We start from the raw sequence: 27,619 nt of genomic DNA on the forward strand, positions 1-27,619 counted from the left end.
CAGTTAAGAACTAATTCTTATTTTCAATGATGGCCTAGGAACAGTGGGTTAACAGCCTTGTTCAGGGGCAGAACGACAGATTTGAGACAACAACTTGGGACAACAACTCCCATTGTGAGGGCGGAGAGGTGCATCTCGTCCTAATATAGATCTCTGGTGTAAATGAGGTGCACACAGCACAGAATGATCGAAATAGAAGGATTGGAATATCGCGCAAAAACATAAATTCTAATTAATCCACTTAATTTGATATCGCCCAGTCCTAGTTAAACAGGTTAATATTGCGGACTTGACGGATTACAAGGACACCTACTCAGAGCATGCGTTTACCAGCTGGCAAGTGTCTTCACTGACATTTTCAATATCTCCCTGACTCGGTCTGTAAAACGCCAAGGTAACCTGTCTAAATGACTATCGCCCCATAGCACTCACATCTGTAGCCATGAAATGCTTTGAAAGGTTGGTCATGGCTCACATAAACATCATTATCCCAGACACCCTGGAACCACTCCAATGGTTCCATGGCGCATACCTACATACCTCCCCAACAGATCCACAAATGACGCAATCTCTATTAGCGGTCGATGGATTACTATTTTTAAATGCCCGATACGATACCGATTATTGGAGGACCAAAAAAGCTGATTAATCGGACGATTTTTATTTTATTTTTATTTGTTCATTTGTAATCATGACAATTACAACAATACTGAATGAACACTTATTTTAACTTAATATAATACATCAATAAAATCAATTTAGCCTCAAGTAAATAATGGAACATGTTCAATTTGGTTTAAATAATGCAAAAACAAAGTGTTGGAGAAGAAAGTAAAAGTGCAATAGATGCTAACGTTTCAGTTCCTTGCTCAGAACATATGAAAGCTGGTGGTTCCTTTTAACATGAGTCTTCAATATTCCCAGGTAAGAAGTTTTAGGTTGTAGTTATTATAGGAATTATAGGATAATTTCCCTCTATACCATTTTGTATTTCATTAACCTTTGACTATTGGATGTTCTTATAGGCACTTTAGTATTGCCAGTCTAACAGTGTAGCTTCCGTCCCTCTCCGCGCTCGAACCAGCAACACAACGACAACAGCCACCCTCGAAGCAGCGTTACCCATGCAGAGCAAGGGGAACAACTACTAAAAGGCTCAGAGCGAGTGACGTTTGAAACGCTATTAGCGCGCGCTAAATAGCTAGCCATTTCACTTCGGTTACACCAGCCTCATCTCGGGTGTTGATAGGCTTGAAGTCATAAACAGCGCAATGCTTGACACACAACGAAGAGCTGCGGGCAAAACGCACAAAAGTGCTGTTTGAATGAATGTTTACGTGCCTGCTTCTGCCTACCACCGCTCAGTCAGATACTTAGATACTTGTATGCTCAGTCAGATTATATGTAACGCAGGACACGCTTGATAATATCTAGTAATATCATCAACCATGTGTAGTTAACTAGTGATTATGATTGATTGTTTTTTATAAGATAAGTTTAATGCTAGCTAGCAACTTACCTAAGCTTATTGCATTCGTGTAACAGGCAGTCTCCTTATGGAGTGCAACGAGAGAGAGGCAGGTCGTTATTGCGTTGGACTAGTTAACTGTAAGGTTGCAAGATTGGATCCCCCGAGCTTACAAGGTGAAAAATTGTCGTTCTGCCCCTGAACGAGGCAGTTAACCCACCGTTCCTAGGCCGTCATTAATCCCACCACAGTGTCCGATTTCAAAAAGGCTTCAAGACGAAAGCATACCATGCGATTATGTTAGGTCAGCACCTAGTCACAGAAAATCACAGCCATTGTTCCAGCCAAAGAGAGGAGTCACAAAAAGCAGAAATAGAGAAAATGAATCACTAACCTTTGATCTTCATCAGATGACACTCATAGGACTTCATGTTACACAATACATGTATGTTTTGTTCGATAAAGTTCATATTTAAATCCAAAAATCTCAGTTTACATTGGCGCGTTATGTTCAGTAATGTTTTGCTTCCAAAACATCCAGTGATTTTGCAGAGAGCCACATCAATTTACAGAAATACTCATAATAAGCATTGATAAAAGATACAAGTGTTATGCATGGAATTATACTACATCTCCTTAATACAACCGCTGTGTCAGATTTCAAAAAAGCTTTACGGATAAAACACACCATGCAATAATCTGAGTACAGCGCTCAGACACAAAAACAAGCCATACAGATACCCACCAACAAAAGTCAGAAATAGCATTATATATTCACTTACCTTTGCTCTTCATCAGAATACACTCCCAGGAATCCCAGTTCCACAATAAATGTTTGTTCGATAAAGTCCATAATTTATGTCCAAATACCTCCTTTTTGTTCTTGCGTTTAGTTCACAAATCCAAATTCATTGAGGCGCGAGCACTAGGACAAAGGAGTGATCAAATTAAGATCCTACATCTGTAGCTAGCTACTATATTAGGCTATATGTTTTCACCACATGTCAAATGTAAAAATTTGACAGGCCTACTGATACTGTAAGTTTGGCACAGTATTTTGGTTTTCCCTATTGTAGTAATGTACTGTAATTGGTTATTGCTAGATAATGCATTCCGATTGATTGTGAGTTGTTGCAGGTGTTGGTAACTCTCCTCCCATCAACAGAACACGTGCCATTTGTTGGCATCTCCAGCGACCGATCTGAATGGTCTTATGCAGAGAAGTAGCAGCTGCAGTGTACTGCAGTGTGAGTGGGGCCTCTGGGACCAAACGGAGCCCCAGGGCATGAGATGTTACTGCAACCAGAGCACAATGTGACTGCCTGGCTGAGCGGGAGAGACAGTGGTGTTGCTGACACTATCTGTCTGAGAAAAGGAGAGAGTGTGTGTGTGTGTCTGCATGCTTTCGTGTGTTTGTATTGCATGTGTGTGCATGTGCAGGACACGTTGCAGTCGCCAGAGATAATGTGCTGATTGTTTTGTGCCTAGAGAAGTTGAGCAAACCATAGGGAATGTCCCAGCTAAACTTCCAATACCTGAAGAGGAGGTGATAATATATTCTGCTCTGCCTCCTTACTGGCAATGTGTTCTCAGTAACAAGCACAGTTGGTTGTTTTCTCTCTCTGTCTTTTTTCTGCAAACTGTGTCTTCCCCTGGGAGGATGAGTCACACAGCGCTGCTTACTATTGGCTCAAAGCAGTTTAATCCTCCGATGGAACGTGGGCATTGTTTGGTAGATCGCTCAGCTTGGTGCTACTTGTTCATACATTTATCATCTGGCAATGCTTCTTCTGGCACTATCAGTTCTCCAAAGCATTTAGATTTGCTGCAGTAATGTTATTGATCTTGATCAGATTTTTCTTGATTAGATTTTTATGTGTGCCACACAACAATTATTTAATTATACCCTGTCTTAAACCAAATGATGGTTGATAATTAAAATGGCTGAACAATGGGCACAGAACAACACTTTGGTGTGCTGGTTAGGAATAGTCTGTCAGACTCCGGCAGGGTTTATGACATGGGGTAATAGCAGGAGTGGGCCTGCGTGGCCTCTGAGGACCCACGATGGCAGCCTGACCGTGAACATCAGCACTCTATAGTCATGGCATCTCCCACATGCTCGTTGAGTAACACTCAGCTCTCCATGCTGTCAGCAGGCTCTCGTCATCCCTTCTCTTCCCTCCTCATCTCTCATCTCCCCTGACAAACTAACTGTCCCTCTGAATCTGGATGGATCCTCTCTAGGCTCTAATTGTGGAGTGGAACATGAATGTGGATATGGAAGCGTACCTTCACAGGCAGGATGTGGGGCTGAGATTTGGAATGGCTGGACTCTACTACAGTAGCCTATCGGGCACAGCTTGTGACTCCAGCCATTTGTCAAGATTTGCGGGAGAATCTGCCCTGTTTCCACCCAGACTGTCAATAGCTGCAGATGGCAACCTCTCCTGGAAGGCAAAGTAGGATGCAACTTGTTAGAATGCTGGAAACCTATTCCCTTATGCTTCTGTATCCAAGATGGAGGCACAAACACCCCAGATAACAATTCTGTCACTTCACACTGAGGGCCCAGGGGATCAGTCTGGTTTGCTCTGGTGTTGTCGTTTTTATTTTGAAAACCCTCTCCCCTTCAGTATCATCTGATGTTGGTAAAGGGAGACAGGCTGTTTTAGGACATCAAAGAAGCAGCCCAGCTTTAATCAGCACTCCAGCCTGAGCACGAACAGAAGCTATCTCTGAATAGGAAGATGTGGTAAGATAACATTAGCGTCTCTGTGCTGTGGTGTTAGCTCTGATTAGTGTAAGGAATCTCTTCAGCGAGGTTGGCGTGTCCAAATGGGTCTCAGTAACAATACGATGTGCAAATCACTTCCAGTGCCACCTGAAGCCTTGAGGGGAGGAAGGATGTGTCGGCACAAGGCTTATCATGCAGAAAACATCTGGCCAGAGGGAGGTGTGTTTCTATAAGAGACAGCATTGTGTGTGTGTGTGTGTGTGTGTGTGTGTGTGTGTGTGTGTGTGTGTGTGTGTGTGTGTGTGTGTGTGTGTGTGTGTGCGAGAACAGCCAAGCAGCAGAATCCTCTTCCCGTGCTGCCTGTCAATTGTCAATCTCCTTCTCTCCCTCTGCTTCATCTCCCCATTATGTTGCCAGAAGAATAGAGCTACTTAATGAATCAGAATATTTGTTCATTTATTTTTATTTCACCTTTATTTAACCAGGTAGGCCAGTTGAGAACAAGTTCTCATTTACAACTGCGACCTGGCCAAGATAAAGCAAAGCAGTGCGACAAAAACAACAACACAGAGTTACACATTAAACAAACGTACAGTCAATAACATAAAATAAAAATAGAAAAATCTATGTACAGTGTGTGCAAATGTAGAAGAGTAGGGAGGTAAGACAATAAATAGGCCCTAGAGGTGAAAACAATTACAATTTAGCATTAATACTGGAGTGACAGATGTGCAGATGATGACGTGCAAGTAGAAATACTGGGGTACAAGAGGGTAAGTAATAATATGGGGATGAGGTAGTTGGGTGTGCTATTTACAGATTGGCTGTGTACAGGTACAGTGATCGTTAAGCTGCTCAGACAGCTGATGCTTAAAGTTAGAGAGGGAGATATAAGACTCCAGCTTCAGAGATTTTTGCAATTAGTTCCAGTCATTGGCAGCTGAGAACTGGAAGGAAAGGTAGCCAAAGTAAGTGTTTGCTTTGGGGATGACCAGTGCAATATACCTGCTGGTGCGCGTGCTACGGGTCGGTGTTACTATGGTGACCAGTGAGTTGGGATAAGGCGGGGCTTTACCTAGCGAAGACTTATAGATGACCTGGAGCCAGTGGGTTTGGCAATGAATATGAAGCGAGGGCCAGCCAAAGAGAGCGTACAGGTCGCAGTGGTGGGTAGTATACGGGGCTTTGGTGTAAAAGAGATGGGACTGTGATAGACTACATCCAGTTTGCTGAGTAGCGAGTTGGAGGTTATTTTGTAAATGACATCGCTGAAGTCAAGGATCGGTAGGGTCAGTTTTACAAGGGCCCGTACTCAGTAATCACATCACACTTTTTTTCCCTCCTCTCTTAAATGTGTTAGTGCTTTGGTTTGTTGCTAATCTAATGACATACCAGTTCCTTTCAGGAGGCTCCCTCCAACCCAGAGATAGGTTCAAAGTGCTCTTTGTTGAGTGCATTGGCATGAGGATCTGATCAGCTGTGACAGGAAGCACCCTGAGAGCATGTGATGTCTACATGTGCTCAACTCACCTGTTAAAGATGGGGCTTTTTGGGCTTCTCATCTTTATTTGTGCGGTGTTGCTAAAAAATAATAATTTGGAAATCTTGCTGTGAGTGGTGCAGTAATGATGTTGTTTTGACTCAAAAGCCAGACTACTTTATTACCAAGGGATTGAGGGAGGAGGAAGGGGGGTGAGATATCAAGACTTTACTGTCTGAGCTGAACAAGTTGCCCCTTCGCAATACTCAGCCTTGTACTCTTTTTGTTTCAGGAGTGCACCTGGGAAATAGACCACATCATCCACCAACCTACAGCTATTGGTGAGTATTTATGCCTCTTTTGGTGTTTCTGCTTTCCAGCATTAATGGGTTTCATTCTCATGGTTCTTATAGATGTGTTGCTGTTGTTGAAACTAGTTGGCTTTATTAGATGGAAAGGTGGGATCAGGTGCACATCTCAATGACAACGGGTGTGTTCAAAAAGGTGGTCAGTAGTCCTATCCTCTGTCATTGAATGTGTTCCGGTTAAGCTAATTAGGGGCGGCAGGTAGCCTAGTGGTTGGGCCAGTAACCGAAAGGTTGCTGGATCGAATCCCCGAGCTGACGAGGTAAAAATCTGAACAAGGCAGTTAACCCACTGTTCCCCGGTAGGCCGTCATTGTAAATAAGAATTAGTTCTTAACTAGTTAGTTGTAAAACATTTAAAAATTAGTTCTCCTGCAGGGGTGGGGGCTGCGATTTATAAAATAAAATTGCGACACATTGCGACAAGAGACACCACTACATAGAGACATAAGACCACAACATAGCATGGTAGCAACACATGTACTGTCAACTGTGGGACCTTGTATAGACAAATCATGTACAATCAATTGAGTTTACCAGAGGTGGACTCCAGTCAAGTTGTAGAAACATTTCAAGGATGATCAATGGAAACATTTTTATTTCCAAACATGCTAAAAACATGTTTTCTCTTTGTCACTAAGGGGTATTGTGTGTAGATTGTGGAGTTTTTCAAATGTATTTAAACCGTTTTAGAATAAGGCTGTAATTTAACAAAATGTGGAAAAAGCCTTGGAGTCTGAATACTTCCCGAAGGCACTGTATGTGTATTTTAACTCAATAATGTTTGAAATTAAGTTTAAGCTGCCTATCAATCATTGTTTTGCGACCAGTGGACAGTCATGATAAATGCGCACTTGCAACAGCTGCATAGCGTGGATCCCAGCCTATAGAATACAAGTTTGAGTGTGTTCCTACCTTTATAAACTCCTCCATGGTATTGGGCTCCATACTTTCAACAACTAGTTTAATTTAAGGAGACCACGACTGGTGCTTTTATTGCTCAATCGAATTTGTGCTGATTCAAAACAAAATATCCATAGGCCTAACATACATATGCTCAAACTCGCACACTTTTGACAGACTTAAAGGGGCGTTATGTAGTTGCCACATCCATTTTTTCAGACTTATAAATTAATAATATACTGTATGCTCATTGATTCTTAAAGAATATAACTTATTAATGCCTCATTAGCTTAGTTCAACTGTCACACCCGCAGGATAACCCAAAATATAATCCAATGTTTGTAAACATTGTAAATGTAAACAAACCCTGTATAGCCTCCAAAGCTTGGTTGAAACAATACTTTTGATATCATGGATGGTCAGACCTTGTATCCATAGCTCTGCCTATTCATGTGAGAGTGGTTACAGGCCCATCCCTCAGCTTTTTACCAAAACAGAGGCAGGGTGAGCCCTTGGTTATTGTTTCAACTGTGGATTCTCCCTTTAAACAGACTCAAATTATCGAGTTGTCAAAGTGTCACCAACAAAAAAACGTAATCAATAGGCCTATAGCAAATGCAGTACATGGCATTAATTTTTCATATGCAAATAGCACTTTTTGGTCGTGCTCAAGGCATGCCATTCCATTAGAGCAGCATTTAAGTAATCAGACTACGGTGCTGAGTTTGGGTAATCCAAAAGTTACATGACTGATTATAATTTTGGAAAGGTAACTAGTAACTAACGGATTCCCTTTAGAAAGTGACCTACCCTGCAGATCATGGCCTCTTGTGTATTACCACATTAGGAGAATCAGATGCATACACAGTAAAATTACAGAGTAAATTGAACTCTAATTGAAGAAAATCTAATTCTGCCACAGATAACATTTGGTCCCAGTTTAAAAAGAGTAAAAGGTACTCTGGCAACAGTTGTATATGCTCAATTTAGTGTTGATATTTAACTCTGCATCATTGCGTTTCACTCCGTACAGTATTCATTGAAAATAACTCTTACTTTAATTCTCTGCAGTGTTGTTCAGTACTCTAGAGTTATTTATTTAGAGTAATGTTTACTCTTACAATATAATAACGAGTTAATTCAACTCCTATGGCCTCAAACTCAACACTATTTGGGGGTTTATATCAAATCAAATTATATGCTCCCATTTAAGGTGTAATGTGTCATTTAAATATTTCTTGTCATATTATGATGGCTTACAATGTGACATCCAATCTCTATTGCAGGACTCATCAACTACATCAACTACAATTATTTTTTTCTTGAGCGGATGGTCAGGCGGCGGGAACGTGATTACAAATTATTTGTGGACTGCAAATTGACCAATAAGACCAAACAGATATAATATATGACAAAAATATTATCAGTTCCAACCTTGATTACATTTGTATATAGTCACATACAGTATACGTCTCTGTCATGTGTGAGAATACTTTTGGAACAGATTTCCAAAATCTAAATCACTTGTAGCTGATTTGCTGCCGTTTTCACAGTATTTTATGTCTAGCAAGTAATAAATACACTGAACAAAAATATAAATGCAACATGTAACGTGTTGGTCCATGTTTCATGAGCTCAAATAAAAGATCACCAACATTTTCCATACACACAAAAAGCTTATTTCTCTCAAACTTTGTGCACAAATGTGTTTATATCCCTGTTAGTGAGCGTTTCTCCACTGCCAAGATAATACATCCACCTGCCAGATGTGGCATATCAAGAAGCTGATTAAACAGCATGACCATTACACAGGTGCGCCTTGTGCTGGGGAGAATAAAAGGCCACTCTACAATGTGCAGTTTTGTCAAACAACGCAATGCCTCAAGTTGAGGGAGCATGCAATTGGCATGCTGACTGCAGGAATGTCCACCAGAGCTGTTGCCACATCATTTCATGTTCAGTTCTCTACCAGAAGCCTCCTCCAATGTCATTTTAGAGAATTTGGCAGTACATCCAACCAGCCTCACAACTGCAGACCACGTGTAAACCCTTTTGTGGGGAAAAACCCATTCTGATTGGCTGGGCCATGCTCCCCAGTGGGTGGGCCAGTCTCCCAAGTGGGTGGGCCTATGTCCTCCCAGGCCCAACCATGGCTGCGCCGCTGACCAGTCATGTGAAATCCATAGACTAGGGCCTAATGAATTTATTAAAATTTTATTTTTATTTTAAGATTTCCTTACATGAACTGTAACTTAGTAAAATCGTTGAAATTGTTGCATGTTGGGTTTATATTTTTGTTCAGTATAAATACAAATAAATAAATACAATTAGTATTTTTTGGCACAGAAAACTTGGGGGGCCAAATAAAATCACAGGCCACTAGTTGGGGATCCCCGCTCTATTGGCATTCATTTAAGAGGGAGGATATCCAGCAATTTTACATCACCCACATCAGAATGTATGTCAGAACAGGGAGGAGAGTACTGTTGCTAAAGATGGCTTTCATCAGGCCTCCCGAGTGGTGCAGCGGTCTAAGGCGTCACTACAGACCCGGGTTCGGCTCCGGGCTTTGTCACAACCAGCCGTGACCGGGAGTCCCATAGGGCGGCGCACAATTGGCTTCGCATTGTCCGGGTTAGGAGGAGGGTTTGGCCAGGGGGGCACCTGCAGGCTGACCACGGTCGTCCTCCAACACATTGGTGCGCCTGGCTTCCGGGTTAAGAGGGCGGGTGTAAAGAAGGTTTGGCGGGACATGTTTCAGAGGACGCGTGATTCGATTTTCGTCTCTCCCGGGCCCATTGGGGAGTTGTAGCGAACTAGAGACAAGATCTTAACTGGATATCATGAAAAATGGGGTACAAAAAGAAGAGATGACCTACATCATGAAAACTGGAACCACCTTCTCAGTTACAATTGCAATAAATCCAACTGTTAATAGATTAGATTAATTTAGGAAAATGTATGTTACATATCATTGTGTAGCATCAGATCAAAAACAATGTACCCCTCGAAAACAGATACTAAAACAAACTATTGAAGAAATCTACCTGCAACAGAGCATGCTGGGAAATCTGACAATACATAATTTTATCTCTCTGTCTTTGGTTACTCTTAGGGCGTTTTCACACATAGTTTTGAGCTACAGTTTGAATCAGAGTTCCACCATTTGTTACATGATATATTTTTGACACATTGGTTTCACGTTGCCAAATGTAAAAACGAATAAAAATTCACAAACAAAACCACGTTTCAATGTCAGTAATTTGTTTATTGGACAAAATTGCCGTAGTTAAATCCATTTAAGATTAATTATCATGACGCATCGCTGTGTGTCCCAATCGTCATATTACTTTCTCTTTGGTCTTCTAACAACATGCGGGAGGAAACATCGCAATAGCACCTCTATCTGCGACGTGAATAGGTTTACACTCAGTAGGCTATATCCCCCGTATAGCCCCGTCTCCCCTAATCTGCATCAGATGCGCTCATAAATGTGCTGGTACTCACAGAATGTTTCAGATATATCAACTTTGATCAAATGCTCGCAGTCAAACAAACAATAATAATAATAATGTGGGGTTTGGTCCTGACAGCGTTCTCACCTGCAGCGAATCACATCAAGGTACAAATTGAATCGGACCGAGACCATCCTTTTTGAGCAAACCACGGTGTTTGTTTATTCCGGACCCGAGTGTGGATAGTGTTCACACCATTCCAAACCAACTAAACTAAGGGGATAAACTCACTAGAGTTCGGACAAAAACGAACCAAACAAATTTGGTGTGAAAGCCCCCATAATGTAGTTAAAAGTACTCAGTCACAATCAACTCCAGTTATCAATACTAAGTCCAGGGACCATATCAATCTGTTGAGGGTAAAGATAACTCCAAGTTAATTTAACTTTAAATGTTTTTACTCTGTGATTTTTAAACTCTCCTTGATTGACTGTGTATCCAGATATGTGTGACCATAAAGAACATAATCAGGACAAGTTCTCCTATTTACATGAACAATGTGATTCGGGTGGTGAAAATCTCTCTCCCTATTTCCATCTTCCATATTTCTGCTCGCTTTCAGCCAAAAAGCCCATGATTGATTGAGCACTAAAGAGGATTATTATTGGCTGAAAAGGAGAGGAGCTGTTGTGGGTTGCTTGCTGTACCCATGGAAGCAGAATGGCTGGCTGTGATGTGGCCCTCCAGAAGGCTGTGTTTCTGAGCCAGATAGCACTGTGACGGGTCCCAAGACTCTGCCTGCCTGTCCACTCTCTGTTTCTTATCCTGTAGGCCTATAATCTTCTCTCAAATAGTCCCCATCCGTCTGCACGTCACTGATAGTGTATGGGAATTGCACGCGTGTTATGGGGCCCATGCTTCCATATAAGACACATTTTGGGATGACTGCATTTGGCGGCAGAGTCACTCGTGTGTTTGGTGGAGTCTATCATCTGTTGAAACAGTGCTTTACAGATCATGATTAAAAGCTTGAATAACCGAGGAGATGGCGGACATCAACATCTAGCTAGTTGAATCATTAAAAGCCATAAGTGTAAACTGATGATATTCTACTCACTATAATGATACGTTTCTAATCCTCTGTGCATTCGATGCCAAGAAATCGTATTGACTGTGAAGTGTGGAAAGGAAGTGCCCTGGCCTGTCATCATGTATGCTGTTGAATATGGAATCAATTCCTTCCATTTTCCCAAGGAATATTATTTGGGACTATTCTAAAGAGAAATATACTTCTTGAATCGCCTACGAACCCTCTTCATTGTCAGTTTTTCAAAGGAAAATTTTTCCTTGCTGACTATTTTAACTTTGTATAACATGATGTGTATGTCTTGAGCTGGCTGCTGTGTGTATGTCTTGAGCTGGCTGCTGTGTGTGTGTGTGTGTGCATATATTCATCCATTGGGTGTGTGTGCTGTCTTGCATATCCTCTTGCTTATACTCATTTAGGCAATTTAGTCTCACTGAGGACACATGTTGTATCTAAATGAATTAGATCCTCTGGGAGCAGCGTGAACAAACAGGAGGATAATTTAATATTTCAGACCATGCAAATCACGCCTGTTTTCTGTTGAGGCGGAGGCAGTTCCAGTTCCATAGCCTGACCGCAGTTTGCAAACACTAGGAGTAGTGGTGCTCAGGGGCAGTTGCTAGTGTGGACATTAAAGTGTGTCTAAGTTTGCTCAACTGAATAGAGGGTTTATATGCTAATAAAACCCTTCAGCTGTAGCCCATTTATACTAGTTGTGAATACCAAATAGATCCCCGCCTTAGAAATTATAATGAATGACTGAATTTTTACCTGTTTCGAAGCAAATATCCAACGAACACCCAAGCAAAGGTGCTTTCTCCCTTTTTACAATGCTTGTAATGTCAAGGTCCTCTTGTTATGAACCATGAGGTCTTTACCAGATGTGGTGATGGCACGACATACATGCCCAGAAGGGAAGCTGGGTTTATAGAGGCAGACTGAATGGCGCTGCAGAGCTTTGTGATATAAGGGGATTGCAATCAGAGCCCAGTAATCCATCCATCCAGACCTCCAGCATCATCAGTGGATCAGAAGCAGAGCTACAGTATGTCTGGCCAGAGGGGTGAGGACGTCACTTGTTTCCACCAGGGACTCTGTAGTTCATCACGTTTTTTCATCACAATCTTTAGTGCTAGGGGACCCAAAATGCACGCTCTGATGTGATGCCTTGAGATGGTTGGGCAATGTTAATATGCCGCCACCTCCTCTGTTTAAGCACTGCTGTGTCGCTCCTGTTTCCTTCCTCATTCGTCACCGTGCCTTCCCTCGTTTCATTTTGTTCTTCTTTAATCTATTCTGTGTTTCATCCCAAGATGTATGACTCAGCCAATTTGAGATGCTGTGACTCTCGGAGAAGACGATGCATTTTAAAGACAATGGTGGCAGAGTGAAACACAGGCTTCTCTGAGAAACAAGTGGAACCTTTCATCTAGAATCCCCTCCAAACTGGTGACAGCAGCAGCAGCAGCACTGAGACAAGCCAGATACTGAGCCGTGTGCCTAAAGGGGATGGGAGAGCTGTAGAGCCTTGAGATTTATCTGTCTCTCAGTCTCTTTTGTCTGCGATCTGTCTCCATGCCTTCTGTTTGGATGCTATTGAATAGTTCAGTGTTTGACTTACTCCTTTCACCCTGTCCTGTGCGGTCTTGTCTTCATGCCTGATGGTCCCTGCCGTCTTCTTCATTGGCACTTCCCCGGTGTTTGCAGGTTGTAGTTATTGCAGTGTCGTAAATACTGGCTATTGGCTACAGATGCTCATGCACACTGACAACTCTGGGACCAGCCATTAGAGGCCCCTGCTGCTAGCAACCTGGTGGAGAGCATGTAGTGTCTAGACCAGGCACCCAGAGTCTGCCATGTACATCAGAACAAAACAAAGCTTTGCATGACTGTCCTGGACATGCATTAGCACACCTTTGATTCAGGAATCTGGGTACTGTTGAATGACTTTCCATTAAAGTAAGGCATTCTGTTCCTACTAGCACAGCTGGCAGGGAGTGATGGAGATTGGAGAGGTCCCAGAATAACACAGGGCTTGCTAAAACACCACCCCTTTCTTAAAATAGCTTTGAATCATGCATTATTCGTACTGGGACTGCCGGTGCTGTCAAGCAGCATTTTCTGCGGTGCTTATCGTCTCCCCTTGTTATCTTCAAGTCCTGCAATTTGAAAAGATTCCCTGAACTCATTTCCATAGCTTTGTGTTTGTTATTGGGTGACTGATGACTCCCCCTTCTACAGTGAAGAAACATTAAAGAATGCTTATTAAGTTCATTCTGTTTCTTCTCTTCCTCAGTGTTAGAATTGGTTGTTGCTGGCTGTTGCCGTGCACACAGGGAGAGCGAGAACGTGGCGCCGACATTCCTCTAGAGATGGGGAAGTAGATTCCAATCTCCCAGCCTGCCTCTCTCTGTGTCACGCTGTGTCCCCTGGGCCCACTAAAGCGTGAAGGATGCTTGGAGGGGGGCGCTGACAGGTCCTCCAGAACCTGCCACTTTGTCAGTAGTGATGCAACAGCCGCACACACTAGTGCTACACGTGTCCCTCTTATCGATCAGGATCGATATCTTCAGCTAACAGGGCCACACCCAGAAACAGAAGAATAACATTCACAAGAATACAAAGCCACATAAAGACATGCACTCACACTGATACACACAAAAAGAACCAGGCAACCATGGGCTGGGCTGATAATAGAATCCCTGGCTCTTCCTCCATTTTTATTTTGTTCTTGTTGATAATGGGCCATTCTTCTGGATGATGAATGGTTAAGCCTCGGCCTCTCAAATGCCCAGCGGTGAGAACTGGAAGGACCAGTTCACTCATCAAATGCACAGATGGTGTTTCATGTAAGATGTCAGGGTTCATGAGCTGTGTGTGTGTGTGTGTGTGTGTGTGAGATATTATAAGATGTGTGTAGGTACGCTTTTCTGAGTGTGTGTATGATGTGAAGGCTAATGAATAATTCATCCCTGGCTTTCCATGTGGAGGCTGTTAGTGACTGAAGTCAGGAGATATTTATTGTGTGGATGGCTGCTACCAAACTGCAGTACTGGGCCCAATCATTACTACTGTTGCTGTGGGTTTGATAAGGGAACATTTACTGTCCTCCCCCTCCTCATATCGCTGGGTATTGAGGTGTCATCGAATACAATGAACATCACTATTTTCAATGACTGTTATTAACATTATTTTCCCCAACCACTGTCAATTCTTTCTCTCCTATTCCATCTCTCTTCTGCATATGAATACTTTGCTCATTCCAAACAAACCTCTGTACAGTATAAAGGAGAAACTACAGTGACAAGGCCCTCCATATACAATCAGGTCAAACACATGTTACTATTCATAAACATTCATTCCGATCGACACACATCACACAACAAATCCATGCCAGGTTATGCATACCTAGTACACTATGAGATGTGCTTTGTACAGATGTAGGATCTTAATTTGAGCTAGTTTGCTACAACAGGAAAATAATCCTGCAGCGACAGGAAATGTGAATTATTTGGTGGATAATAATTAATGGATTTTTTTTGTAAGGGAAAATCAAGTCTAAAATGTCAAAGTGGAAATTAAACTTCAGAAGACTTGAAGGGAATTGATCCTGCAACCGGGTGATCAAATTAAGATCCTACACCTGTACTATAAATCACCTAGCTAATGGTGTTTCCAACCTGTGTAATGCAATTTTTTGAATAGCGTTCGCTAATTGGCAACAAATCAGTGTGTTAACTGCTATTTTAATTATTTGTGTCGAACTATGTATTCTCCAGATGAGCGCTACTGTCTCACACCTCCTCCTCCTCCTCTCAGTACATCCTTCAGTGCTCTCCAAGGTCTATTCCATTGGCTTCCCTAGTATGATTTATGACCATCCTTGCCTCTAATAGGCTAAAGCATGGACCATGCCGTGGTGGAGGAAATGTGTGAAATGGCACTGATCACCAGGGGATGATGATTAAAATGATAATGAGGATTGTGATGCCACCTGTTATACATACAGTATAGCCTACGACTCCCCATAGTATCAATATGATTGCAACCAGCGATACTATGACACGTCAAAACATGTTGATGTCACAGGTTAATGTACACCTTTTGGGCTATGAGGTTATGGTTGTATGCCATATTGCTGTAGGCATATCAATTTGATTCTCACTTTCCTGAGCAAATGTCAACGAGTTGGTGCATAGTAAGAAATGCTCATCTAGCTGAAACTGTATGGTGTATTAGAGCTGAGAGGTCAGGAGTTCTGGGGCAGATACAGCAAACTAGTGCAAAAATAGTTTGCTGTATCCCCCCATCGCCAGCTGGCTGTGGCTGTGGTGACTCAGAGGTAGTCTCAGATATCCCCGACCTTGGAGAAACGTAAGCCTATAGGCAATGGCACAAGGTCTGGGGAGGCTGTCAGCGTTTCTCTGACATTTAGAAAGAGGAAAACATTTTTACAGGTGGGAGATGGGGTGCTATGGGATTGTTTAAGATACTCTTTGAAGAGGAAAGGGTTTCAGATGTTTTCGGAAGATGTTTTCAGGGGGAAGCGTGTAGGGTTTGAGCATAGCCTGAAGGTATGGAGGGGCAGTTCCTCTTGCTGCTCTGTAGGCAAGTACCATGGTCTTGTACTGGGACGGTTGAACACCAGGCGGGTTTCAGCGTTCTGGATAAGGATGTTGTAGAGAATGCACCTGTAGGAGCGTGTCACTGCTTTGATATTTGTGGAGAGGAAGGTGGGCCCACATCCAAGCTGAGATATCTGCCAGGCACGCAGAGATGCATGTCGCCACCTGGGTGTCAGAAGGCGGGAAGGAGAAAAGTAGTTGACTGTCATCCGCAATGATAGAAGAGACCATGTGAGGATATGACGGAGCCAAGTGACTTGGGGCATAAAGAGAAGATGAGAGGGCCTATAACCGAGCCCTGGAGGACACCAATCATGAGAGTACGTGGTGCAGACACTGATCCTCTCCATGTCACATCTGAGTGGCGCTTCCCCATAGAATTAATTTCAAGGCAAAACCAATTATGAAGAGTTAAGATCCAGACTGGACATGTTGGTTCTCTTCTTCTTATTCTGCTGCCCTCTGTAACAAATCAAATGTTATTTGTCATATGCGTCGAATACAACAGGTATAGACTTACTGTGAAATGCTTGCTTACAAGCCTTTTAACAAACCGATGCAGTTTTAAGAAAATGAGGGTTAGGAAAATATTTACAAAATAAACTCAAGTAAAAAAAGTAACAATATAATAACAATAACGAGGCTATATACAGGGGATACCGGTTCAGAGTCAACGTGCGGGGGTACAGGTTAGTCGAGGTAATTGAGGTAATATGTACATGTACTGTAGGTAGAGTTAAAGTGACTATGCGTAGATAAACAGCGAGTAACTAGTGTAAAATAAATAAAAGTACAAAATAAAGGGGGGCAGTCAATGTAAATTGTCTGGGTGGCCATTTAATTATTTGTTAAGCAGTCTAATGGCTTGGGGGTAGAAGCTGTTAAGGAGCCTTATGGACTTGGACTTGGCATTCTGGTACCGCTTGCCGTGCGGTAGCAGAGAGAACAGTCTATGACTTGGGTGACTAATCATTTCCTCTGACACCGCCTAGTATAGAGGTCATAGATGGCAGGAAGCTTGGCCCCAGTGATGTACTGGGCCGTACACACAACCCTCTGTAGCACCTTAGAGGTCATGGATGCCGAGCGGTTGCCATACCAGGCGGTGATGCAACCGGCCAGGATACTCTCGATGGTGCAGCTGAAGAACTTTTAGAGGATCTGGGGACCCATGCCAAATCTTTTCAGTCTCCTGAGGGGAAATAGGTTTTGTTGTGCCCTCTTCACGACTGTCTTGGTGTGTTTGGACCATGATAGACCGTGCCTATAGTAATTAATTAATACTGCACCATTCAACTGAGTACATTATGTGTATAAGTGATTCATGCGAAAACTGTACTGTACTGTATACTATGTAGGAACTGTACATGATTTCAGTTTTAGTTGTAATATACTGCAATTTCATTTTTTTTTCTTTATCCTAAGATTTGGAAGCACTCCCAAACACTGGCCTAATCCTCCATCAAAAATGATTAAACTGAGGTTATCCTTTCTGAGTCCCAACCACACATTTAAATTTCCCCCCAAAAAACATTTTAAAAAGCTCAGCAAACATCAAAGCAGAAGTGTTTATATATCGTTTGACCAAGCCTCTTTTGGTTTTCCTTCTAAAACTCTTTTGCTGCGTTTATCCTTGGTACCATGGGTTTAGCGTCTCCAGCATGTTACGACCTACTCAGTGCAGCTGCTCAAACCCCAGATGGCTGACAGGAAAGACCAGATTTAAACATGTGACTGCAGTGACAGCTCTTTGTGTGTGCGTGCGTGATGCAAGTGACAAAGATGGAGTAACCAACAAAAAGCTTTAAAATAGAGAATAGCGAGAGTGAGACATACTGAGTAAAAAATAGCGAGAGAAGCAGAGATCAAAACATAGCTGGAGACAGGGAGGAATTATCTGGTAGCTGCCACTGTGATTTTCCTTTCACTCTCTGATCCTGCTCCCAAGTGCTTATTCAGAAACACACACATTCATTTTCTTGACAGTCCTCAAGGCCGCTGTCAATTTTTTTTACTCCTTTTGTCTTGAGTCATTTTGAGGCCATCTGTAGCATACATTGTGCCCAGTGTCAGCAGCCTGAGAGGGGGTGGTGGTGGGCTGTGGGTAGTGGGGGGGTCCTGCCCAGGGCTCTGTGTGTTATTGTTGCCCAGTGGTCAGAGGTGTTGGGGGGCCGGGTGACAGTGTGCCAGGCTCTCAGCAGGCCACTGTTCACTGTGGGTTAGTGTGTGTGTCTAAGCCATACTCACTTCTCTCCCCAGCCATCCCAGGGCCATCTGTGGTGTGTGTGTGTGTGTGTGAGAGTTACAGGACAACAGGTGTGTGTTTCTGTATTGCTGAAATGATGATGGACCTCAGCTTTTACAACGGCACTTCCTCTCTCTGTAACGATGATGAGCGCAATAAACCAATAGCATGTGTGCTAATAACCCTGTTCATAACAGCCATAACACCTCAGTGTATTCGCCTGTGTTCCCTCTGGCTCATCTGCATGGAGGGGATCCAGCTGGCAGTAGCAGGCACCGATCAAACCTTCCGTGTTAGATGGTCCCCAGTACCTCTCCCTCAGGGGCCATTATGCTCTGTGTTCAGCACCGTGGAGCGGAGCTGTCGTCAGGCAGACTTTAAAGAGCGCCGGAGTTCTGTACCGATAGGTAACAAAGACACACCCCCTTCAGAGGAGCAGTGGGATTTATGGTCACAAAATGACCACACCGTACCATCAGTGGTATAGGAGCAGCAGAATGTAGATGGGCTAAATTATTATTATTGTTATGTTAGTTTCAGCTCTGATCTTTGGCCAGCCTCCTCATCCGTACCCTCAGGGTCCTTTCCGTCTTCTCTTACTCTGCAGACATTGAAAGGTATTCATGATACTGGTTGGCTCGCTGTCCATCCGGGAGATTAGCAGGTGCTGCAACGCCAAAGGTTGGCTCTCAAGCACTGGAGAGAAAAAGCTCTGAAGACTTAACTCAACTGTGTATCTGGCAGGAAGATGTGGGTCTTAGCCAAGACGCTTCAGTTTGTTAGTTGTGTCCTTCAGGGAATTAATTAAAACCATTATACTCAAACCTACTTTTCTCTGAAAGGTTAATTCAACCTTTTCATTCTCCCTTCAGGTTCCCAGTAACGAGTTGGCCACTCTGTCAACCATGTTGGTGTTAAGGTTGGAAAAAAGCCTGTTGAATACAAATACAATTAATCAGTGAAGTGTCTAGCACGTCAATGAAGGAGCGATGCGTTTGAGGCTGCAGATCTAGAGTGAGGGTAAAGCACGAGGGCTTTGTGGTGTGGCTGGGGTCTATCTCAGGGGTGACCTGACTCATGAAAACAAAGAGTTGCCGTGGTGACTGGGAGGAGGTAGGCGTGTCAGGATCCTGGCGGCAGTACCAGGAGGACGGACGGATGGGCAGAAAGACAGGAGGGTTGGGCTGGCTGCTTGTGTTAGGGCCTCTCCTCTCTCCCTTTCTCCATTTCTCTCTCTCTTCTCTTTGTCTCCTTCTGTCTCTCCCCCCCCCCCTGCAGTATGTGGGAGGCTGGGGAGAGAACACTGAATCGCAATAAAACTGAGAGATGGAGCCTTCCCTTTCTCGCTCAGCACAGACACAACGGCTTTCTTATAACTATGTGATAACAATACATCACTAGTGATGTAAAACCTAGATTGAACCACAAATTGTTATGGTAGTGTAATATAACCACACATCCTTTCCCAGATAGATAGAGAAGTGATTCATTAATCCAGCTATAGTTACTGGCACTAAGGAGGTGACTTTACCGTGGCTGTAATCAAGGACGGTGACAGAATAATAAATGGATATGGTGAGTTGGTAAAAGACCTTGAAGTCAGACTGGAGGCTCATTCATTAAGGAAGGAGGGAAGGGCTTGTGCATATCGTAAAGCTGTCGGAAGGGAGAGAATAAGAGTTCAGTTTCCCACTTTGAGCACCGACACAAAGCCCAAACTCTGTGTTAGATTTAGTGTCAGGTAGGTGGCTCACAACACTTAGTAGGGTTGTCACGATACCAGTATTGTGATACTCAATCTTAATGTTGGAAACAAGCAGCCTTATGTTGTCACCCAGAATCACATTTATTTTCCAAGCTATAATATATGTTACATACTGTAGGTTTTTAAAGGGCCAAATAGTTTAGTCTGCTTTGTGTTATTCTTTTTGTCATGGAAAATCCGGTATCGTAGAATCACCATACTAGTATTGTGACGACCTTAGCACTTAGATTGGACAGATTTTCAGAACCTCAAGAAGTTTGGGATGTGTGGTGTGGCGTAGAGAGAACAAAAGATAACAGACTGTTTCCTCTCAAAAGTTGTGGGAAAAAAACATGGTCTTATTTCTCTGAGGTGTAGACTGTGCTGAGTGCCCTTTACCAAAGCAGACTTTAATACAAAGTACAATTTTACTCTGGAAGTGGCAAGCAGAAGGTAGCCAGGACTTCATCTTTAAAAGGAAAACATTCCTTCCACTGCACTTTGTTCTCTCTGAGAACTCAGTCCTTTTTCACTCTGCCCATGAGTTTCTTACTTCCTTTCAAGAAGGCATTTAAATTCATCAGACCTAAAGCTATCTGTTGTGAGTGATACTGTTAAAGACTGGTACTGTTTAAGACTTGGAGATGGGAGTGAAATGTGAAGCATATATTAAGCAGACCAGAGCATTACAAACACACAGCTAGCCCAGATACTTAACCCGCCCAGTGTGCGTGCTGTGTGGACTATTGGACTCAGACAAATGAACTTACTCCAGAGGAGATTCTCTGCGAATTTCTCCTTTTTAAAGTCTCATTTTTCCAGCTGACTACGTTTCATGACTTTAATGTAGTCTTTAATGACCCTGGCATGCTTGATAAAGCAAGTCATTAAAATGTGTTGTAAGGCATTAGAAGAAGGGGTACAGGCCCACTGATGCTGCTCTCTACTCTCATCTCCTCTCTGCTTTACATTTAGAGGACCAATAGCATCTAGAAATACCGATTTGGCAGACTTGATTTGTTCCAGTTAAATACCATGATGATGTTTGCCATACCATCCCCATGGCATACATCTTAAATGATAATGGGCTTATTAGTGATGATATCAATATAGGGTACAATTTATTTGTTCCAGTGGTAAAATCCATATTGCAATACTTATCAGCCAAAGATATGCTAGAGAGTTACTGTAGCTAGCGTTGGAAAGCGTCCTCTTCTCCTGACCCTGGAAAAACACTGTGGGCTCTGCTTTCTTCTATTTTACCAGTGTTTAAGCCTGTTGTTTTGGTTTTGGTTTCTGGAATAAACACTGGGCAGCACTTAAGGGGCTTAAAGCAAAGCCATTAGTATTCCTCAGGCCTCTGCTCCTCACACAGAGGGATGTGGTGGTCCCTGCCTTACTGAATGCCTCCCTGCCTCCTCCGCCCTAAGGCACAGGAATCGGGAGAGACCCGGTCCCAATTTGTCAGCCAAACAAGGAAGGCGTCACAGACTATTTTGAAGCTGTAGCTCATCCACAGATGTACTTTCAGTAAGTCTCTTCATATGAGGAAGCCAGTGAGTGCTCCATCCCAGCTGAGTCTCTCTCATATCACTTTATTGAGATGCGGCACGGAGTCTGAGCGAACCTGGCTCAGCATCATCTCACGGGGACCAACACCCCCGCCTGCTTATCACGCTCTCCCTTGTTCAGTTCTCTGCTCATTACCACTACATTCACTTTCAGGACCATTCTAGTCGTGTGGGTACTGGTAGCTTATACTGTACCAGCAAGAAGAGGTTCACAGTGGAGCAGGGACTGATAATGACTGTATGGTTCCATGCATTATAATATGACTGAATCTCAATGTGCTATGCTGGGCCAGTGGTGAAATTAGTGTGTCTCAACTATACCATCACCATTTAATTATTTATTTAACTAGGCAAGTCAGTTAAGAACAAATTCTTATTTTCTATGACGGCCTAGGATCAGTGGGTTAACTGCCTTGTTCAGGGGCAGAATGACAGATTTGTACTTTGTCAGCTCGGGGATTCGAACTTGCCACCTTTCGGTTACTAGTCCAATGCTCTAACCACCAGGCTACGCTGCCGCCCCATCCAACCATGCCCTGAGGCTGCTGCAGTCATGTAGGTTCACCTCTGCACTGGGACCTCAGCTGGTTCACACTAATGACAGCTTTCTCTCTATCGCCTGCAGCAAGTTGTGTGCCTGACTGGAACTCAAGGGCCAGACAAAGGGCTCTAAATGTAACAAACACACACATGCACACACACTAGGGCTGCTGAAGAGGAAGACGAATCTTCCCTCAACACGCCTACCTTGCTTCCTGTGTATGTACAGTATATATGGGAATATTCCACTGACTTAATTATAGTCTACTATAAATCTACATGTGTTTATTGATCAGTCAATCCAAGATTTCACCTGGAGTGAAAATATTTCAAGGAAAACCATATGAACAATGTTCATAGTAAAGAAGTAAAACAATAACAGTGTTATGATGGTGCAGGGAACATACAGTTTGTATCAGATATCTGTCTATAGATCCTGTCTGGGGAGAATTGGCCTCCAAGGAGTTTTCACCCAATCAGGTGCTGTGAGGCACCTATTGTTTTATTCATATCTCTTACCCAAACATATACAGTGGGGCAAAAAAGTATTTAGTCAGCCACCAATTGTGCAAGTTCTCCCACTTAAAAAGATGAGAGGCCTGTACTACTCATCATAGGTACACTTCAACTATGACAGACAAAATCAGAAAAAAATCCAGAAAATCACATTTTAATGAATTTTTATGAATTTATTTTGGTGGAAAATAAGTATTTGGTCACCTACAAACAAGCAAGATTTCTGGCTCTCACAGACCTGTAACTTCTTCTTTGAGGCTCCTCTGTCCTCCACTCGTTACCTGTATTAATGGCACCTGTTTGAACTTGTTATCAGTATAAAAGACACCTGTCCACAACCTCAAACAGTCACACTCCAAACTCCACTATGGCCAAGACCAAAGAGCTGTCAAAGGACACCAGAAACAAAATTGTAGACCTGCACCAGGCTGGGAAGACTGAATCTGCAATAGGTAAGCAGCTTGGTTTGAAGAAATCAACTGTGGGAGCAATTATTAGGTAATGGAAGACATACAAGACCACTGATAATCTCCCTCGATCTGGGGCTCCACGCAAGATCTCACCTCTTGGGGTCAAAATTATCACAAGAACGGTGAGCAAAAATCCCAGAACCACACGGGGGGACCTAGTGAATGACCTGCAGAGAGCTGGGACCAAAGTAACAATGCCTACCATCAGTAACACACTACGCCGCCAGGGACTCAAATCCTGCAGTGCCAGACGTGTCCCCCTGCTTAAGCCAGTACATGTCCAGGCCCGTCTGAAGTTTGCTAGAGAGCATTTGGATGACCCAGAAGAAGATTGGGAGAATGTCATATGGTCAGATGAAACCAAAATAGAACTTTTTGGTAAAAACTCAACTCGTCGTGTTTGGAGGACAAAGAATGCTGAGTTGCATCCAAAGAACACCATACCTACTGTGAAGCATGGGGGTGGAAACATCATGCTTTGGGGCTGTTTTTCTGCAAAGGGACCAGGACGACTGATCCGTGTAAAGGAAAGAATGAATGGGGTCATGTATCGTGAGATTTTGAGTGAAAACCTCCTTCCATCAGCAAGGGCATTGAAGATGGAACGTGGCTGGGTCTTTCAGCATGACAATGATCCCAAACACACCGCCCGGGCAACGAAGGAGTGGCTTTGTAAGAAGCATTTCAAGGTCCTGGAGTGGCCTAGCCAGTCTCCAGATCTCAACCCCATAGAAAATCTTTGGAGGGAGTTGAAAGTCTGTGTTGCCTGGCAACAGCCCCAAAACATCACTGCTCTAGAGGAGATCTGCATGGAGGAATGGGCCAAAATACCAGCAACAGTGTGTGAAAACCTTGTCAAACGTTTTCTGTAAGTCTTCACCTCTGTCATTACCAACAAAGGGTATATAACAAAGTATTGAGAAACTTTTGTTATTGACCAAATACTTATTTTCCACCATAATTTGCAAATAAATTCATAAAAAAATCCTACAATGTGATTGTCTGGATTTTGTTTCTCATTTTGTCTGTCATAGTTGAAGTTTACCTATGATGAAAATTACAGGCCTCATCTTTTTAAGTGGGAGAACTTGCACCCATTGGTGGCTGACTAAATACGTTTTTGCCCCACTGTACAGTACCAGTCAAATTTTGGACACACCTACTCATTCAAGGGTTTTTCTTTATTTGTACTGTTTTCTACAATGTACACTGGAGTGGCAGATAGCCTAGAGATTTGAGACCTGGAAGGTTGCTAGATCGAATCCCCGAGTTGACAAGGTAGAAATCTGTCGCTCTGCCCCTGAACAATGCAGTTAACCCACTGTTCCTAGGCCGTCATTGTAAATAAGAATTTGTTCTTAACTGACTTGCCTAGTTAAATAAAGGTAAAATAAAAAATATGAATAGTGTAGACATCACAACTACACATATGGAATCATGTAGTAACCAAAATAATGTTAAACAAATCAAAATATATTTTAGATTCTTCAAAGTAGCCACCAGTAGACTGGTACTGTATATAGTGGCTTGCGAAAGTATAGGCATTTTTCTTATTTTGTTGCCTTACAACCTGGAATTAAAATGTTTTTTTTTGTGGGTTTGTACCACCTTTTGCAGCAATTACAGCTGCAAATCTCTTGGGGTATGTCTCTATAAGCTTGGCACATCTAGCCACTGGGATTTTTGCACATTCTTCAAGGAAAAACTGCTTCAGCTCCTTCAAGATGGATGGGTTCCGCTAGTGTACAGCAATCTTTGTCATACCACAGATTCTCAATTGGATTGAGGTCTGGGCTTTGACTAGGCCATTCCAAGACATTTAAATGTTTCCCCTTAAACCACTCAAGTGTTGCTTTAGCAGTATGCTTAGGGTCATTGTCCTGCTGGAAGTTGAGCCTCCGTCTCCGGGTCTCAAATCTCTGGAAGACTGAAACAGGTTTCCCCTCAATAATCTCCCTATATTTAGCACCATTCATCATTCCTTCAATTCTGACCAGTTTCCCAGTCCCTACCGATGGAAAAACATCCCCACAGCATGATGCGGCCACCACCATGCTTCATTGTGGGGATGGTATTCTCGGGGTGATGAGAGGTGTTGGGTTTGTGCAAGACATAGCATTTTCCTTGATGGCCAAAAAGCTCAATTTTAGTCTCATCTGACCACAGTACCTTCTTCCATATGTTTGGGGAGTCTCCCACATGCCTTCTGGTGAACACCAAACGTGTTTGCTTATTTTCTTCTTTAAGCAATGGCTTTTTTTCTGGCAACTCTTCTGTAAAGCCCAGCTCTGTGGAGTGTACTGCTTAAAGTGGTCCTATGGACACAGGCATGGAGATGCAGTAAATCCTCAGCAAATTGTATTACGTCTCTGCCTGTTAAATTGGAATCATGCATCATAGCACTGCAGTCTGATGTGATGTGCAGGAGGCCCTGTTTTGGGGATCTAAAGAAATGTCTGCATGTGCCTAGGAACAGGGCAGCTTTTAACAAGGCACACCAAACGTTCTGTTTTTCATAATACTGTAAATATTGAAGGAGACACATCTCCTGTTAACCTAACAGTAGGAATCATTACAGTGGTAGGAGTAATGATGCACCTACTTATTTAAGACTCTCAGGAGCAATTCCCCGATTTTGTTGATCCATTTTACGATTGATTTTCATCTGTTATTCTGTTCATATCATTCAGTATGTAACATCCTTTTGTAGGTGCAAAACACCTTCTACTTGAACCGCTTTGAACCTTCCCAGTAATACACCTAATATAAAACCTTTGAACATCTCTGTTTCTTTGTGCTGTAGGAGAGAGCGGTGTTGTGTGTAACTTTGGGGCAAAGCAGACGGGGTTGGCGTAGATTATTGACACCATGTAAACTATATTTTGTCTCCAATATTTATTGAAAACACAAGTACATTTGCACAATGAGCACTTGTTGTCGCTCAAATTCTTTCTAACAGTTGTTGGTTAGCTAGCGATATTTTTTTGTCATATTAGCATAGACGTGACATTAGTAAAAACACCTCAAAACATGACGGATGGGTATCAAGAACAAGATAAAACTAGCTGAAACGAGCCACTTATGATTCCCCACATGGCAGCTTCTTGTCATTGTTGCAAGCTATCTGGCCATCCAGAACCATAACACACTGCCTTCTGCCCCATTGAAGGAGGCACATTGTTTTCGTGACTTGTTAGCTAACCCGTCTATAGACACTTACATTTCTTTTGGGTGTCTGTTGGTCATACTTTACCCTATACAGAACAGTGGTGTGTGAGACTGATCTTTGAACATGATCCTGTCATGTGTGGAGTGGAGTTTTCTACAGTGGGTGTTGATCAATATTCTGATAGGTTTCTCTATTGCAATGTGAGCCAGATGCAGTGGCAGCTGAAAGGACAGAGAGCTGCAACGACAGCGATGGAAGCTGAAAGGACAGCGAAAACACACTGCAGCTTGTTTGGAAAGGAAGTGATTAAGCCATCCTATTGGGGTTTACAAAGGAGGTGTTTTACATATCTAATCAAATAAGCGCTGAAGTGCAATTACTAGTGTGATTAGGGCCAATTAGTTGGGATCCATTTCACTGTTGTTGCGTGCAATACGATATAGGCGCTGCCAATGCCACCGTTTCTGTTAACACCAGTCTTGCTTGAATTTTGTCCGTACTGTACTTCCAAGCAAGCTATAGGCTCATTTAAATATATCCAGTAGAATATAAACATTATTGTTTCCTTGTTGTTAAGTGTTAGAATGGTTGGGCTGCTGTGAAAGAAGCAGATTAACCTCCTCCACAGGTAGAATACAGTGAATCATATTAAGAAAAAAGCATGGGCATGGACAGTAGGTGTGTTACACAAAGATACTGCATGAGCTCCTATATCACGAGGGAACAGCCATAGAGAAACCACTTTGATATTCCTCTCTTGACATGCATGCATATTAGAATGCCCTAATTATAGGAAGCACATGGGAAAAAACGTATATTTTACTGTCGTGCTGTTTTTGTGCGCTTTCCAGTCATTTCCTCACTGTGACGCTCATTGTCACTATTCTAATTAAGGCTGCTTGTTCAAGAAGGACCAACTGTGATTTGTACCAGGGTTTAGTCGTCAGGCCTGTCACATGTTTTCCTGTAATCAGATGAGGGAGACTTGGGACTTGGACACAATAGGCATGTGGCACTGGCTGGTGTCTGGATTCACATTGACATGGTGATGTGTCGTTCAGGGGATCACATCTTTGTGAGAGGAGTAGTCTATGGGGAAAAGGTTGAACGGTATGTAGATCGTTCTGCGTTATATTTCATTTTGAATTAGGGGTATACCAGGAGACAGAATACAAATTGCCCTGAACAGGTAGGACAGATTCCTTATGTATTTGTTGTGATAGGTCGTCATTCACATGGTAATG

General features: G+C 42.8%; 1 protein-coding gene across 3 annotated transcripts in view; it reads left to right on the forward strand.

The window, feature by feature from the left end:
• apba2b (amyloid beta (A4) precursor protein-binding, family A, member 2b) overlaps window positions 1-27,619 on the forward strand; it is a 66,496-nt gene that overhangs the window by 13,308 nt on the left and 25,569 nt on the right. For all 3 annotated transcript variants that reach the window (XM_042320953.1, XM_042320954.1, XM_042320956.1), the window contains exon 2: window positions 5,978-6,026. The gene's annotated coding sequence lies outside the window, so the exon portion shown is untranslated. The remainder of the gene's footprint in view (window positions 1-5,977; window positions 6,027-27,619) is intronic.

The sequence above is a fragment of the Oncorhynchus tshawytscha genome, linkage group LG04, assembly GCF_018296145.1.
Source record: "Oncorhynchus tshawytscha isolate Ot180627B linkage group LG04, Otsh_v2.0, whole genome shotgun sequence".
Lineage (NCBI taxonomy): Eukaryota > Metazoa > Chordata > Actinopteri > Salmoniformes > Salmonidae > Oncorhynchus > Oncorhynchus tshawytscha.